Genomic DNA, 19,150 nt, shown 5'->3' with positions numbered 1-19,150 from the left:
GTTATCATATGATGTGAACATGGCAGCAAGCATAGCAGGCATGGTGCCGGAGAAGTAGCTAAGCACTGCATCCTGAATAGCGAGAGAGAGAGAGAGAGAGAGAGAGAGAGAGAGAGAGAGAGAGAGAGAGAGAGAGAGAGAGAACGCTGAGAAAAATGTTATCATATTTGTAGGGAAATGGAAGGAACTGAATGGTATTATAATCAGTTAAACTAAACCGATGCACAAAGACAGAAAGAGTAGCACTGTATGTGTGCACTCGAACAACAACAAATTCTAAATAATAGACGTAGAGGGGGACTGTTAGGGAATACGGAAGAAATAAGTAAGACATGGAATGAGGGACAATTGTAAATGGAGGCTATTGATCAAACACAGGTATGAAAATATGATAATGAAGCAAGATGTTGTGGCACATGCCTTTAATCCCCCCACTCTGGAGGCGGAGACAGGTAGATAAGTTCCTACTTGGTCTATAGAGGAAGTTCCAGAGCAGACAGTGCTACAGAGAAACCCTGCCTCAAAAAATATCATAATGGAAATAGTTATTATTTTGCACAATTAGTGGGTATTTACTTTATTTAAATATTTTTCATAAACTATGTCTTGATCATGACTTCCCCTCCCCACATAACTTTATGTTCTTTCTCTTTCACACACAAAAACATAAAAACAAAAACCAAAGCAAACAAAATCTTGACAAATTACATGACAAATACAATAACAAAATAGCAGGGCTAGATTTTTTTTTAGACATGGTGTCACATAGCAAAGGCTGACTTCAAACATTCTTTGTAGATGGTGATGGCTTTGAACTCCTGATTCTCCTAACTCTAGCTTCTGGATGCTGGGATTATAGGCATGTGCAACCTCACTGTGGCATAAACTAGGGTTTTAAAGAATGCATTAATCCCAGCACTCGGGAAGCAGAGCCAGGCAGATCTCTGTGAGTTTGAGGCCAGCCTGGCCTACAGAGCAAGATCCAGGACAGGCACCAAAACTACACAGAGAAACCCTGCCTCGAAAAAACAAACAAAAAAGAATGCATTATACGAGTGGTTCCATTATATTAGAGGTTCCATACTAATCAGTATTTGAGATGGAAGAGAAAGGAGCAAGAAAAGACGAGAGGAAAGGAAAGGAGCTATCCCAGTACCACAGGTTCTTCTCCTATGCCCAACAATATATTCTTGGCACTTAAAGAGATAAGTAGGAAATAATGGAATACGTAAAATTATTAGAAGGCCAAAATAATGAGTCTAAGATGAACTAATTATTGAACTGTAAGAATTAAGGTACTGTTTTGCCTGAGAAGGGCATTACAAAGCATGTAATGCATATGTATTGTCATTTACATACATGTACTCATCCGTTTATGGCGTAGTTAATCCTATTCTATATTTAGCCAAGCAGGTGGCTGATCAGGTGGAGGTGTTCACATAGAATAGGGTGAGCAGGAGCCTTCATTTCTTCAGAAAATTTCTGTGGTCACACTAAGAGCCAATGAGCAAACTCTTTAACTAGAACATGACAGAGGCAGCAAAACAATATCACCAAATAAAAACAGGAAAAATGAAGGTGGAAAATAAAGGAAAACAGTGCTTGTTTCAGGTAATAATTCCCAAAGAAAAGATGTTGCCACTATGGTAACATATCTAAATACAAGAAGAGAAAAACAAAGGCACATTATTAGGTTGCATTTTCTTCTCTTTGAAATGTCGATTATCCCCTTCTTACAAAATCACATAAATTGCATAACAACAAACTCTTTCAATGATACTAAATATATCTAACATGGAAGCAAAAAGGAATAAGCTATATTTCATATTGAAAATGCATTAAATGTAACTGAGTATACTTTTTGTTCTTTAGAAATGAAGTATAGTATTTATGTTAATTAGCTTTGAATATTTCTCCTTATGGCAAGACCATTTGTTCATAACACGATTTAAAAGCAAGTAACAATTCTTACCTTTGAAATTTTAATTCATAAATATAAAACAATAAAATAATATTTGAATAATATTACATCAAAATAGAAAAATCTTCATTAGCTCAGGTCTTCATTTGCATAGTTGAACTTGAATACCAAGCCAAAGGCATAGACTAAAGAAATCCAAGCTCTAACCCAACAAGCCAAAGTACAAATAAAATGGTATTTGAAAGCTAGACAGATCTTTGCAAATATTGTTGAGGATTAGTCTAAAATAAAATTCACTGTGTGTCAATAAAAGTAATACCAAATGTTACTTGAGAAGCAATACCATGATTTTGTAGAAGAGGCTCTGAACATGCAATATAATTTGGTATGAAAAATATATATAGGGCCTTATTTGTTAGTCCAAGAATATTGTGGAAAAGCTACTTTCACACACATAGATGATATTGTTAAATAAAGTGTCAGAGTATCTTGTTCAATATGACTAACAACTAATATGAATGAGACCTGAAACTCAAGTTTATATAAGGGGGTGGAAGAGACAAAGACTATACTATAACACACATATTAATCTCTTCCAACCTCCCTGGCCTAATGGATGCTATTGGAAAAAAGGAGAAGTACAAAACTCATTGAGAAAGTTCCTTATGGAGGAACTCATCAAATTAAACTCAAGAGTTGGAGAAAAATTAGTTTTTAAAATTACTCTCTCGTAAGAATATTTTAAAAGAAATATCCTAGCAATATTCTTTGCCAGGTTGTTTAAAGATTAGAAAAAGCTAATGCCTTCCCTGTCCTTATTGATGCAAAACCATTATAATTGACCCTCAAACTTGTACCTACATAATATGATCTAGAATTCAACATCTTCTTCTAGAAACTGAAACTATTTCATTCATTCAAAAACTGATCATGGTAGAATGGTCAAAATAGATAGCATCCACAAATCAGGAAATGTAGATGAGAACACTTGAATTCAGTTCACCATTGAGAAATGTTTGTTAACTTCAAAGGGCACTAACAAACCAAAGGTTGATATCAAATGGTATGCAGATGTAAACACTGGAGACACATGTTAGTAATTCTATGGTAAAAAACAAAACTTTTCCTCTTCCTCCCAAAAATACAATTTAGTAATATTATCAATCAGAATAATTCATGAACAAAATAAGCAATTATATTCTACCTCATTTAATCATGATATCATGTGAAAGGTAATGAATGGAGAAAAGCTGTTCTTTATCATTATGAATAGTGAATAGAATAGACATGTTGATTCATAGTATGATTATCAGAGTGACATTTAGACAGCATCTCTATCCTCACCATCTTCCCACAAATACCTGTCTAGCTTGTTGATACCTAATGTTGCCATTTATTGTTTTATACTTTTGTGTTAAGACTCTAAAATGCTCTTAGTTGCTGAGTCATCCCTTTAGGCAACAACGAAAATTCTTAACAAAGTAATATATTACTAGTAACATCACAAAACTATGACAGGAACATGGATTTCAGAATCAAAAGAAGTTTAATTTTCTGTTATCTTTCTTTAAAAACAAAAGTAAGTAAGTAAGTATATATATATAAAGGTTGTTCTCAGCCTTCCTAAAGCTGCGACCCTTTAATACAGTTCCTCATGTTGTGGTGACCCCAAACTATAGAGGGAATTTCTCCAGTCTTGCCTTGCCCAGCAGTCCAGGCGAATCTCTCTTACCTGTGGTCCCATAGCCACTTATAAAATAATCACTCTGAGGCTTAAGATTAATTACAAACTGTATGGCCTATGAGTCAAGCTTCTGGCTAGCTAACTCTTTTATCATCTTAAATTAACCAATTCCTATTAATCTATATGTTGCCATGTGGCCATGGCATTACCCATTTGCTGGCATCTTGTTGCTTCTTCAGCAGCAGCTAGCATCTCCCCAGAGACTCTGCCCTTCTTCTCTCTGTATCTGTGCTTGAATTTCCCAGCTAGCTGTGAGCTTTCTTGCCATAGGCCAAAATAGCTTCATTTATTATCCAATGAGAGCAACACATATTCACAGCATACAGAAAGACATCCCACAGTACTTCCCAATTTCTGTCTAATCAAAAAGGTAGGTTTTAACATAGTAAAATTATATATAACTAAACAGTTATTTAACTATAATTCTTAATATAATCTTAATATGTAATAATTATATATATTTAACTATAATTAATCAAGATCCCCATAAGATTACCAGCACCCCCAATCAGCAAGAAATAGTAGGAGAAGCTACACCCAAATTCCCAAAATATTGTTTAAAAATGTTTATTTTTATTTAAAGGGCATTGATTATAAATGCAATCTCTTTATAAAGAATAAAAGGGGATATTATAAATTTGATAGGATCAAAGAGTAGATTATTGAATCTACTTTTAAAGAGAAACAACTTGTTTGAAATGTTTTACATTGCTATGGATTTTGGTTTATTGATACAAATTTAAAGTTAATTTTGTTATACTGTATGTATATTTCTACTCTTGTTTAAGGCTTTATGGTTATGCAGTTCATTTAAAATTGTTTCCAGGCTAATATGGTTTGATTCGCCAAGTTATTAAGAAATATAGATTAATAGTCATCTAGGATAATCAAACTTATAATCATGTTAATAAAGTTTTCTAGGTATATATAGATATATTTCAATTAGGTAGATAATCTTCATACACTTCAAAGACCTCCAGAATATTTAATGTAAAAAGTTTTAAGAACTTAGGCTTTTCCTTCAAAGAAGATGATAGGCAACGAAGAAACTCCATATGGAGTTTGCTTTCTTCATGGCAAAAGTTACCCATTTGGGCAAGAAAATATTATTGCCTGGACTCCTTGACAAAATGCTTTATCAACAGGACATACATTGTAGATGAATTTCCAAATGGTCTTATTAAATAAAAAATATGCCAGATATAGGGGGTAAAAGCCTGAAAGAGATAAGGGAAAGAGGGAAATTCACAGCTAACCTTACCTCACCAACTCGGCAGCTTCCAAATGCGAGTTACTTCCTGTCTACCCATGCCTATATGCCCTATATGCCTTGCTTTTCTGCCATCTGATTTGCTTTCTCCATCTAGCTACATCACTTCCTCTTCCTGCCCAGTTCTGTCACTTTCTGTCTGTCTGTACAGACCTCCAGACTTCCATGGTTAACTAGTGTTGGATTTAATTTGAGGCATGTGCCATAACACCTGGCTATTTCCAGTGTGGCCTTGAATTCACAGAGATCCAAACAGATTCCTGCCTCCCAAGTGATAGAATTAAAGGCATGTGATACCATTGCCTGACTTCTTTGTTTACTTATAATGATTTTTCCTATTCCTCTGATTTCCAGGCAAGCTTTATTTATTAAAGCACAAATAAAATTTTATCACATTTAAGCACAAATAAAATATCACCACAATACAGGACCCATTAAAAAATGACAATTAAATTTTGTCAAAACAAGGCAAGATTGTCCTTCAGGTACCTGCTTCCCAGAGGAGACTGCCAGAATTTCTACAGGACACAGGGAGAAGCAACTAAAAAACTCTGGACCTATAGGCTGAAGATGGATGACTCAATGTTATAGCAGAACTTTGTATGACTATCCAGGCAGCCAGCTGTCTCTGTCATTTCCAGAATTTTGGAAGTTGCTTACTGTGCACTTCCTGTTTACTTAGGTTATATATCCTTCTGGGGTCTCTGATGTAGTTGAAGACCAGTTAGTTATAATTATAATTTTCCTTGGCTATGATAAAAAATAAATTAGATATAAAACTTTAGACTCAGAAATATAGAATAGATGGTAAAATATTTTTTTTAAATTTTGCCAAATACAAACAGACTTGATATTGTAACAGTAATTCTTGCTTGATAACTGTTCTATTATATGGAATTTTAGTGTGTTAAAGTTAAAACATTCCTTTTTGAATAGATAGAAAAGGGGAAGTGCTAGGGGATGTCTTTCTACACTTTGAATATGTGTTACTCTGGTTGGTTGATAAATAAAGCTGTTTGGCCAGTGACAAGACAGAATAAGGTTAGGTAGGACATTTGAACTGAAGAGATGGAATTTAAAAAAGAATGAAAAGAAACACCAGCCCACCACTCAAGGAGCAATAAGATGCCAGCCAATCAGTAATGCCACAGCCATATGACAACATATAGATTAATAAAAATGGGTTAAATTAAATTATAGGATCTAGCTAACAAGAAGCCTGACCCACAGGCCATACAGTTTGTAAATAATATAAACCTCTATATGTCTTGAGACTAAATAGCTGTGGGACGCAGGTGAGAGATTCATCCCAACCGTGGGGCCCAGCAGGACCAGAAAAACTTCCAGCTACAAATTACAATTACAACATCTAGTCTATTTGTATTTGGCAAAATTAATGAAAATACTCTATCCTCTATCCTATTTTTGTTAGTCTAAATTTTATATCTAATTTATCTTTTATCATGACTAAGGAAAACTATAATTAAAACTATCTAGTCTTCAACTCCATCAAAAATCCCAGAAGGATATAATATTACCTAAGTAAACAGGAAGTGCATTGCAAGAAACTTCCAAAATTATAGAAATGACAGAGACATCTGGCTTCCTGGACAGTCATCCAAAGTTCCTCTGTAACATTGGGAATTCTATCTTCAGCCTACAGGCCTAGAGTTTCTGGCATAGCTTTCAGTGAAGCAGGAAATTTTAAGGACTGTTCCATCCATTCTGGCAAAGTTTGTCAGTTGCTTTTCCTTGTGTCCTGTAGAATGTCTGACAATTTCTTTTGCAAAGCAGGAACCTGAAGGACCATCTTGCCTTGCAAAGTTCAGTAGTCACCTTTCTATAGGTCCTTAATGTCCAGTTTATACAACATACTGTCAACTGTCCAGGCAAGAACAATTCTTGCCCAAATGGCTAATTTTTGCCATAAAGAAAGCAAACTCCACATGGAGTTTCTTTGATGCCCATGATCTTCTCTGAAGTAGATTGGTGCTACCAGGAGCAGACATGCCTCAATGTCTAGAAAAGTCTAAGTTCTTAAAAAATTTTAAATGCCATATTCTGTAGGTCTTTGAAGTGTTTGAAGATCACCTACCTAATTGATATATATCTATGTATACCTAGAAAATTTAATTAACATGATTGTAAGTTTGATTATCATAGATTACTAATTATTCATCTGTATTTAAATATCTATTACAATTTTAAATGAATTGCATAAACATAATATATTAAACAAGAGTAGAAATATATACAGAGTATAACAAAATTAATTTCAAATTTGAATCAATAAACCAAAATCCATAGCAATGTAAAACATTTCAAATAAGTTATAACTCTTTAAAAGTAGATTTAATAATCTACTTTTTCATTCTATCATATCTATAATGTCATCTTTTCTTCTTTATAAAGAGATTGCATTTATAATCCACCTCCTCTAAATAAAAATAAATATGTATAAAAAATATTTTAGGAATTTGGGTATAGCTTCACATACTGCTTCCTGCTGATTGGGGGTGCTGGCAATCTTATGGGAATCCTGAGAAAATTAAGAATTATAGTTAAATCCTGACTGTAGTAGTCTGTGAGGATGGATCATCTCAGCCAGTTTCTTTGAAGCTGATTTTGGATGTTGGATCATCTGGGCCATGGCTATCATTGAAGACTTTTCAGGGGCTCTTGGTTGATCAAACCATATTAGCCTGGAAGCAATTCACAGGTTCTCATCTTCTGTGGAAACAAAAGCAGAACCTCTTTTCCAAAGAAACATGTCCTTAGACATAAATTTTGAAGTCAAGATACCTTTAAAATATGCACATTGGCTTAACTTAGTAGCCCCTACAAACAAATGTCTTTCAGCAGTTAAAAATCCCCAAAACAGTATAATAATATGCAGTATCCAGATTCCTTGTGTAATTTCCATCCTTACATGGCTTAACTTTTACATTATTCTTACTGTCTCTTTAAAGACTTGATTTTTTAAAACTATTTGTTTATGTAACTGCCTATATTCCTTTTCCTCTCTCTTGCAAGTCTATGGATATTTTTACATATATTGTAAATTATTTAGAAGTTTTGTGTATCTGTAATAATTTTTTGACCTCTGATTTAAACTGCAGCATGACTAGGACCAAAGCAGCAACCCTGGCTGCTGGCTTCATCCCACTTGAGTTTTCAAGCAGAGGTACATTTACCTCCAGCTCTTGGAGCCACGCTCACCAACTCTGGGAAGAACTGGGTTTATGCCTCCATCAAGCAATGTGTAACCCAGAAACCTTATTTTTCTGTACTATCAAAAGTTAAATCCATCATGCAGTGTGCTGTGTGCCTTGGAGATTCCTCTGTGTACAATGGCAGGAATCTGCCATGCTATACTCAAGCTCAAATGCCAGAGTGTCTCTGTACAGCGGCATCTCTGTACTGCAGCCCTCATGAGACATACAAACTAATAAGCTGCTCTTAGCTCCGTTTTAGTCAGGTTTTAGATGGGAATTCTTGCTTTCACATTGGGAACGAAATGTAGACAGAAATTTCTCCAGTCCTACCTTGCCCAGAAAGCCAGACCAATCTCTCCCACCCACCATCCCTCAGCCACTTAAAAAATAATCACTCACAGGCTTAATATTCATTACAAACTGTGGTGACACATAGATTAACAGAAATGGGCTGAGTTTAAGTGTAAGAGCTAGACAATGGTAGGCCTGAGCTAATGGCCGAGCAGTTTAAATAATATAAGCCTCGGTGTGTTTATTTTATAAGTGGGCTAAGGAACTGCTGGGGCTTGGCAGGACCCTGAGAGAAAAACTCAAGCTACAAATGGCACCGAATGGGTTGACAAGAGTTTTCACCTAAAACCTGAGAAAAAAGATTCTAAAATGGCGCTAAAACAGTATCCTAGTTGTCTGTCTCAAGTTAGCGGCAGCCTGTGGGTTTGAGCTACTATGTCGGGTTCCTGGCATGCACGTTTGACCTGCAGTATGGCGGGAATGAGGCATCTAAAAGCAGCACATTACACTGCTGCATGGTGGATTTAGTCTTTGCTAGTACAAAAAAAAAAGGAGTTTTCTGGGCTACACTCTGCTTTGATAGAAGCATAGAACCACTGTTTCTAAGAGGTGATGGCTCCCAGAGCTGGCAGTAAACATACCACCACCATGTTGGGAAGCTGAGGTGGGCAGAGCCAACAGCCAAAGCTGCTATTTTAGCCCAGTAATGCTACAGTTTAAAACAATGGATTCACAAAAAGACAGATTCATATGGAACAACACTTTAAATGCTTTACAATGTGTGTAAAAATGTATGTAGGCTTAGAAGAAAGAAAAAAAAAGAAATATATACAGTTATATAAAGAAATAGTTTTTTAAAAATAAAGTTTTTAAAGAGACAGTAAAGGTAATATAAAAATAAGCCATGTAAGGATGAATATTACACAGAAAATCTGGATTGCATTGTCTTTGGGATTTTTAACTGCAGAAAAAACATTTGATTGTAAAAGCTGTTGAGTTAAGCCAATATGTATATTTTAAAGGTAACTTGTCTTCAAAATTTGGATGTAAGGATATGTTGCTTTGGAAAGGAGGCTCTGCTTTTGTCTCTACAGAAAGCCAGAGGCTATGGATTTGTTCCAGATTAAGATACATCAGGTTTGACCAGCCAAGACCCCCTGAAATGTCTCCGATGACACCATGGCCCAGATGATCCAGCATCCAGAATAGTTTCAAGGCAACTGGCTCAGAAAATACACCCTCACGCATAATCCTAAAGTTTTCTTTGTGTCCCCATAAGAATACAGCACCCTCATCCAGCATGAAGTAGTAAGAGAAACTATACCCAAATTCCCAAATATACCAAGCTGGCTTTGGAGATGGCATTGGCTCACTACTTCTCTAAAGCCAAACATATTGCTTAAAAAAAAAGGTTAAGAGATTCTATTGTCCTAAATCAGAAGAGCCCTCTGGTGTGGTACAGAGAAAATCTAATATTTTTATTTAAATCTGGTTGATTATAAATGTGATCTCTTTCTAAAGAAGAAAAGGGGATATGATATAGATATGATAGGATGAAAGGGTAGATTACTGAATCTACTTTTTTTTTTCCGAGACAGGGTTTCTCTGCGTAGTTTTGTGCCTTTCCTGGAACTCACTTGGTAGCCCAGGCTGGCCTCGAACTCACAGAGATCCGCCTGCCTCTGCCTCCCAAGTGCTGGGATTAAAGGCGTGCGCCACCACCGCCCGGCTTTTGTTTTTTTTTTTTTTTTGAATCTACTTTTAAAGAGCAACTTGTTTAAAATGTTTTACATTGCTATGGATTTTAGTTTATTGATAAAAGTTTAAACTTAATTTTGTTATACTGTATATATATTTCTATTCTTGTTTGAAGTATTATGTTTATGTAACTTATTTATATTGTAATGGATAATTAAGAAATACAGAGTAATAATTAGTCTTCTATGATAGTCAAACTTATAGTCATGTTGTTTTCTAGATATACATAGATAAAATTCAATTAGGTAGGTAATCTTCAAACACTTCAAAGACCTACAGAATACGGCATTTAAAACGTTTTAAAAATTTAGACTTTCTGAACAGTGAGACATGTCTGCTCCTGGCAGCACCAATTTACTTCAGAGAGGAGGATGGGCATCAAAGACACTCTGTATGGAGTTTATCTTCTTCTTGACAAAAATAGTCATTTGGGCAAGAAACTGTTCTTGCCTGGACTGCTTGAAAAAAATGTATCGACTGGACATGCAGGACCCATAGGAAGGTGACCACTGAACTTTGCTTGGCAAAATGATCCTTCAGGTTCCTGCTTCATAGAGGAAACTCCCAGACATTCTACAGGACAGAGGGAAAAGTGACTGAGAGACCCTAGGCCTGTGGGCTGAAGACAGATGCCCCAACTTTACAAAAGAACTTTGGATGACTGTCCAGGCTGCCAGCTGTCTCTGTTTACTCTTGTAAGACTCTCAAAAGTTGCTTGCATCCTTCTCCCATTTCTCAGGTAATAATATATCCTTCTGAGGTCTTTGATGTAGTTGAAGACTAGATAGTTACAATTTCCTTAGTTATGATTAAAAATAAGTTATGAAGAGGCCTAGTGAATTGCAAGTGAATACTACATTCCCTGTCTGTTGAGTGACGACAGGAAGTGCAAGTGTGCTAAATACTATGACTTAAATAAAAACACAGTTGGATGGCTAAAAAAAATAAGTTATGATTAAAAATAAGATATGAAACCTTAGACTCACAAATATAAGATAGATAGGATATCTTCTTTAATTTTGCCAAATACAAATAGACTAGATATTGTAACTGTAATTCTTGCTAGATAACTGTTTTGTTATATGTAATTTTACTATGTGAAAGTTAAAATCTTCCTTTAAAAAAAAACAGAAAAGGGGAAGTGCTGTGGGGTGTCCTGTATGTTGTGAATAAATAAAACACTGTTTGGCCAGACAGGAAGTATAGGATAGGCGGGACAAACAGAGAGGAGAGGCTGGGAGGTGGAAGTTTGGAGGAGATGCCAGCCTGCTGTCCAGGGAGCAGCATGTAAAGACAACAGGTAAAGGCACAGAACACATGGTGAAATATAGATTAACAGAAATGGGCTGAGTTTAAGTGTAAGAGCTAGACAATGGTAGGCCTGAGCTAATGACCAATCAGTTTAAATAATATAAGCATCTGTATATTTGTTTTGTAAGTGGGCTACGGGACTGCTGGGGCTTGGCGGGACCCAGAGAGAAAAAGTCAAGCTACAACAAACTGTATGGCCTATGGCTCAAGCTTCTGGTTAGCTAGCCCTTTTATCTTAAATTAACCCATTCCTATTAGTCTATATGTTGCCATGTGGTCATGGCTTTACCAATATGCTGGCATCTTGTTGCTCCTTCCGAAGTGGCTGGCATCTCCCACAACTCTACCTTTCTTCTCTCTTTATCTCTGCTTGTATTTCCCATCTGGCCATAAGCTTTCTTGCCATAGGCCAAAGAAGCTTCATTTACTAGCCAATTGGAGGCACACATATTCACAGCATAGAGAAAGACATCCCACAGCACCCAATTATAAAATTATTTTTGTTACTATTTCATAACTGTAATTTTGCTACTGTTGTGAATTGATCCACAGGTTGAGTACTGCTGCCTTGGAGTGTAGCTGGAGAATTTTCTCCAGCTCTTGCCAAGTCCCGCCAGTCCCTTAGCCCACCTATAAAATAAACACACAGACTCTTACATTATTTAAACTGCTTGGCCATTAGCTCAGGCCTATCATAGTCTAGCTCTTACTCTTATATTTAGCCCATTTCTATTAATCTATACTTTGCCACGTGGCTCATGGCTTACTGGTACCTTACATCTTCCTTGTCCTGGTGGCAGCTCCAGGCAGTCTCTCCCTTCCCTTCCTGTTTTCTCAATTCTCTTCTCTGTTAGTCCTGCCTATACTTCCTATCTGGCTATTAGCCAATCAGTGTTTATTTATACAGAGCAATATCCACAGCATTGGAGGGAGTAAAAGAAAGGAAGAACGAGGTGATTATATTATAATCTTCAAAAATTTAAAACAATTGTAAAAAGTGTAACCTTCCTTAATCTCAGTCTATTCATCCACAAGACCAAAATTTTGACAAAGGCTTCATGGTGCTATTACAAAAATGAAATGAAGTAATGTATGTAAAGTGCCTGGTTCCCTGATTCAGAGAAAATGTTCAATGAATGTTAGTCCCCTTTCATTCTGTGTATCATTAACTGGTCTTTCAGTTAAAGAAGAGTATACCTGCATTGGGGAAATTATCCCCATTTCAAAAACCTGTCCCACACCGAAACCAGTTTGAACTTAAAATATGTCAGAGTGAAGCAGAGCATAATTAGCAGATATTACTATCAGGAAAGCACCTCTGTTTATAGAGACTTTGACCACTTTAGACATGGTAAGCTTCTTCTAATACTATCCATTATTACATTATCCTAGTCTTTATTAAGTTATTAAACTAGATGAGGATGTGTCTTGGGTTGTGAACTATTCTTAATATAGCCCTGCTTTCTTCTACACTTTTTATTTCACTTGTCAAAATATGCTGTTATTCTATTTGTCTAATTGATTTTCATATCATATATACAGTTATAATTTATTACATGATATTTTACAATTAAAAGTTAAAACCTTCCTTTTTAAAAAAGAAAGGGAAAGTGCTGTGGGATGGTCTGTATGTCAAATTGCTGTGATTGGTCAATAAATAAAACACTGATTGGCCAGTGGCCAGGCAGGAAGTAGGTGGGACAAGGAGAGAGGAGAATTCTGGGAAGCAGAAGGCTGAGGCAGAGAGACACTGCCAGCTGCCGCCATGACCAGCAGCATGTGAAGACACCGGTAAGCCACTAGCCACGTGGCAAGGTATAGATTTATGGAAATGGATTAACTTAAGCTATAAGAACACTTAGCAAGAAGCCTGCCACGGCCATACAGTTTGTATGCAATATAAGTCTCTGTGTTTACTTGGTTGGGTCTGAGCGGCTGTGGGACTGGCTGGTGACAAAGATTTGTCCCGACTGTGGGCAAGGCAGGAAAACTCTAGCTACACATCAATAAACTTTCCTTAAATGAACAAATGCCAGTTTTTTTCCAATAAACTGAAATACTATTCTGTGACTAGTTCCTTCCTACTTACACTGGTATCTCGCTTATCTGACTTACTGAAATAACAACCTCCCCTCACTCTATACATACTTTTATGCTCCTTTTTTCCATTTTTTCCAAGTCCACAAACACTTCTATTCTACTACCACTGGTAAGTCATATGCTTGAACTTATTTTAAGTTTGTGGTAAAAGAGTTTTATTAAACTAGTAACAAACTCTATCTTTCAAACTCTATCTAAGACTAGATTTTTATCACAGAGCAGAAGATAGTCATAAAGTCTGAAATTCTAGAACATAGTTAAAGATGCAGATCCCTAAGAAACTATATCCAAAACTGAAAGTTTATTTACCTCCTTCCCCATAATTCTTTTTTTAAAATGCAAAGGGAAACATAAAGCTCAACCCTTCATACTATGAAGAACTTTTCTCTTTGCTGCTGTGAGAGGGTAGCAATAGGCAACCTATGATCTTCAAAGCATATACTAGCTCAAGGCATATGCTGAGATATTGACCTCTAGACTTGTAAAGGGAATTTTCCAGGCTACCACACATTTTTTTTCCACAAAGAACAAGCTTCAAAAACAACTCCTGTTTTTCTCCTCATCCAAAGCTTGGTAGGATGCTGGCAGGGCACTTGATGTTACAATGCTTTTTGGAAATGCAAGTACTTTAGAAGGTGCTAATTCATGTCATAATTAAATACCATCAGGAGGCATCATTTATAATGGCTCTATGTATTATAAGGAAACTAAGAAATTTAGTCAGTTCAACAAGTGAGTGCTATGGGATGTCTTTCTGTACACTGTGAAAATATGTTGTTCCCATTGGTTAATAAATAAGCTGCTTTGGCCTATGACAAGGCAGATTAGAGGCAGGTGGGAAATCCAAGGAGAGTGACAGGAAGAAGAAAGGCAGAGTTGAGGAGATGCCGGATTGCCATCCTAGGAGCAATATGTAATGGAATGCAGGTAAAACCACAGAACACATGGCAATACATAGATTAATAGTTATGAGTTGAGTTAAACTATAAGAGCTAGCTATCAAGAAGCCTGCCATAGGCCATACAGTTTGTAAATAATATTAAGCCTTTGAGTGATTATTTTATAAGTGGTTTCAGGACTGTGGGGCCATGTAGATGTAACCATTTTGTTAAATAAGAAACACACAGCCAATTGCAAAGTTAAAAGCCCAAGAGGTCATAGCAAAAACTAAGAGCTAAAAACCTTACCCTTCACTGCCACTGCTGTCCTCCTCAGCAAGTGACCTACTTCCTGTGTGTTTTTCCTTTTTATTGACTTTCTATTCTGCCTTCTCATTGGTTGTAAACACAACCACATGACCTCCTCATCACTGCCCATCTATAGAGACCTCCAGGTCTTCTGTGGTTGGTATTGAGATTAAAGGTGTATGTCTCCATGCTGGCTGTATCCTTGAACACACAGAGATCTGCCTAGCTCTGCCTCCCAAGTGCTGGGATTAAAGGCATGCACCACCACTACCCGGCCTCTGCTATGGCTTGCTATAGCTCTGACCCCCAAGCAACTTTATTCATTAACATACAAATAAAATAACATTTCAGTACAAATAAAATATCACCAGGGCCAGGTGGGATCAGAGAAAACTTTTGACTTCAAGTATCTACTATGAGTCAGGTAATAGGCTAGGCAGTAAAAAGCAAGGCATTTGCTACTCTAGATCTCTGTGTAGAGAAATTCAGGACAAATAACGTTGAAAGACACCAGAATGGGAAATAGGACATCTCTTGGCATGCATTGTAATGTCTTGGGGCTTTTTAGTAAAGTTGCCCATTGTTGAAATCATTAACAATCATATAATCCTTCAATCACTTTAACATTAAAAAGTCACATATTTGTTACTTTTATAAGACACATTAATTGTTGTGTAAAAGATGCCCCACAGCTGTTGGAGGATGGATATGTTATAGAACAAGTGTTGGCAAAGTGGACAAATCGTTGGCATGGTGTGAGAAATAAAGAGCCAGGTTTAAAAAAAATAAAGAATCCAATAAATACAGGCTTGTTCAGTGAATGCTTGAATACTTGAATAGATCCTTAGAAAAGGATTAGCTGGTGCCAGATAAAATCTGAACATATACAGCACTGAATAGAAAAAGCAGCATCAAAAAAAGCTTCGATATGTGACTTAATGACTGACTTATATTGAGGTATTAAGAAAATGTATGATGGTAGAATATCTTTAGGTTTGTGGTTTTGTGTATGCTCTCCAAACTTTTAAGATGTCATAGACTGGTGGCTGGCAAATTATGGCCCCACACACTAAATCTGGCCACCACCTGTTTTTCTATGATCCATGAGCTAAAAACAGTTTTTAGATTTTAAGTGGTTGAAAAAAATAAAAATAAGAATAATATTTCATTACAGGGAGAATACTATGACATTCAAATTTTAGTGTCTGAATAAAATTCCACACGAGCAGTTATGTTTATTTACTTATGAATTATTTCAGGTGGCTTTGGGGTTATAATGACATAGTAAATTAGTTACAATAAAGACTATATGGCCTGGAAAGCATAACATTTTTGCTATGTGATCATGTGTAGAAAAAGTTTGCTGACCCCTATCATAAAAGATAATACCTATGAAGTTTCACAGAACTGAATCTAAGACTCCACTCACTAAAAAGCTGTGAACATCATTTTCTTATATGAAAAGAAAAGATGTTGATAGTACCCCTACGTAATTCAAATGAGGTAAATAATGAAAATGTTAGCACAGTGCCAGTCATCTTTTAAACATTAAATAAATGAAGATTACTTATTACAATTCTGATTTATTCTAAGAATCAGAAATAAAATGCTTGGAAGTATGATGTTTTCACTGAGATGCATCTGACAGAGAAGATCTTGGCCTGAAATCTGAAGAACTGCCCAGTACTTGCAATAAAGTCATCATCAAAACTGTATATAAATAAGCTGCTGACATACTGCTCTAAAGATCACTCCATAGGAAAATGATAATTTCTCATTCTAGTCTAACTGGATGCTGTACAAAAATGGTGACTTCAACTTTTAGTTGGCATATTAGCAGTGTTAAGTGAAAGCCTTATCAGTCTGTTACAAGGCTAAGGTGAAGTCACATACAATGGTGCTAGCTGAAATAAAGGATTCTGAAGTGACATGAAATGGAACAAATGGCAAGCCTTGGAATAAGCCTCTTTTCTTCCCTCCCCCTTTTATCAAAAATAAAGTCTTCTCTCACACAATATATCCTAATTACAGTTTCCCATTCCTCTACTCCTCCCAGTTCCTCCCCGCCATCCCTCCTATCTGGAACCACTCTCTTTCTGTCCCTCATTAGAAAGAGCAGGCTGCTGAGAGATAATGTTAAATATAACAAAATAAAATATAATAAGATAAAATAAAACCTATCACTTCAAAGTTGGATAAGACAGACCAAGAGAAAGAAAAGAGCCCAAGAGAAGGCACAAGAATCAGAGGCCCACTCATTTGTGCACTCAGGAGTCCCATAAAAACACTAAACTGAAAGCCATAATATATGTGCAGAAGACCTGGTACAGACCTGTGCAGACCTAATGCATGCTCCTTCAGTCTCTGTGAGTTCCTAAGAGCTTTGCTCATGTTGATTTAGAGGGTCCCGTTTTGTTGGTGTCCTCCATCCTCTCTTGCTCTTACATTCTTTCTCCCTACTCTTCCATGGTGTTCCTTGAGCTCTGAGAAGAGGGATTTGATGGAGACATTCCATTTAGGGCTGAATATTCCAAAGTCTATCTGTCTGTCTGCCTACTTCCCCCCACCTGCATAATAGTAACATCTGGCCGTGGGTCTCCATATTTGTTCTCATCTGCTGCAGGAGGAAGCTTCTGTGATTGTGGTTGAATAAGGCACCAATCTGAGTATAGCAGAATGTCATTAGGAGTCATTTTATAACTTTGTTTTGTTGTTGTTACTGTTGCTGTTATTGTTTTAGACAATAAACATTTGGTTTTACCTTTGTCCCTGGAGATCTCATCTATTGTTCTTAGTCACCCATACAGTATTGGGTATGGGTTCTAGTTCATGGGGTCGTCCTTTACATCAAATCAGATCTTGCTTGGTTACTCCCACAATTTTTACGTCACCATTGCCCTGGCATATCTTGTAGACAGGACACAAGATCAAAAGGTATGTAGCTGACTTGGTGTTTACATTTATCTTCTGGTATTGTGTAGAGTACCTTCGTGTATCAAAGACGCTAAAACTTGTGGTAAAGGCTCTATGAAAGTATCAACTCGACTATTCCATATTCAATGAGATGTGTAGGTGTCGTCTTCAGCATTGTCACCCTGATGTCAGGTTGTGGAGAGCAGCTTATTGTCTCAGGAACAGTCTGGGTTGTTTGGGGTTTCTCATGGTATCACTTTGGCCAATGAATAAATTAGATGTAACTCAATCCCAGTATTGGAAGTTTCATTTGGTGACAAGAGATAGCCAGTTGAGACTCTGTCTCCCCCATTATTTAGGCCTCTTTTTTTAATGCCATCCTCTTTCCAATAAACCCATACATGTGAGAGAAAATATTGAATATCATGCAACTTCATTAAGGCACACACAATTGAAGAAAATACTACTTCTTATTGGTTTTAGTTTAAAATAAGAATTAACCATGCCGGGCGTTGGTGGCGCACGCCTTTAATCCCAGCACTCGGGAGGCAGAGCCAGGCGGATCTCTGTGAGTTCGAGGCCAGCCTGGGCTACCAAGTGAGTTCCAGGACAGGCACAAAGCTACACAGAGAAACCCTGTCTCGAAAAACTAAAAAAAAAAAAACAAAAAAAAAAAAGAATTAACCATATCAATTCATTGTAAAGCATTCTCCATAATCAAGTGTGCTTACAGTTCTGCAATGAAGAAAAAAACAGCATGGAAATCTTTTTTTACTTAAAGAAGAAAAAGGAAAAAGAGGGAAAGGAGGAGTGACAGGAAGAAAGGGGACGAAAGAAAGATGGAGGAAGTGAATGAAGGAAGGAAGAAGAAAGGAGACAAGGGAGGAAGATTGGTGCATTTATCAGAGCAAAGCATTGGAGATATAAGAATTCTTGGTAAGCAGCTAATGCAAGTATGTTTGCAGCAAGCATTCTGTAAATTTATTTAAGTACTGTTTAAATGTAGAATATGCATACATACACATATTATATATGTTTATATATGAACAAAGTGATTCAAGAAAACATAGACAATAACCTAAAAGATGTAGTTATTAGATAGAACTTTCTGAATATAACTCCATTTGCAACAGGAATTAAAGCCACAGGTTGACATATGGAACCTCATGAAACTAAAAAGCTTCTGTTCAGCTTAGGAAGCAATCAGTTCAGTGAAGAAGAAACCCACAGAGTTAGAGAGACTCTTTACCAGTTATACACATGACAGAATAAACATCTAAAAACACACTAAGAACTCAAAAACAAAGAGGCAAGGAAACAAATGACATGATTTAAAAATATGGGCTAGAGCTCTAAACAGAAAGTTGTCACTAGAAGAAATAAAATTGGCTGTGAAATGCCTCAAAAAGTGTTCATCAACCTTAGCAACTAGGGAAATTC

Source organism: Peromyscus maniculatus, chromosome X (genome assembly GCF_049852395.1).
Source record: "Peromyscus maniculatus bairdii isolate BWxNUB_F1_BW_parent chromosome X, HU_Pman_BW_mat_3.1, whole genome shotgun sequence".
NCBI classification, from domain to species: domain Eukaryota; kingdom Metazoa; phylum Chordata; class Mammalia; order Rodentia; family Cricetidae; genus Peromyscus; species Peromyscus maniculatus.
This window is presented reverse-complemented; position numbering follows the sequence as displayed.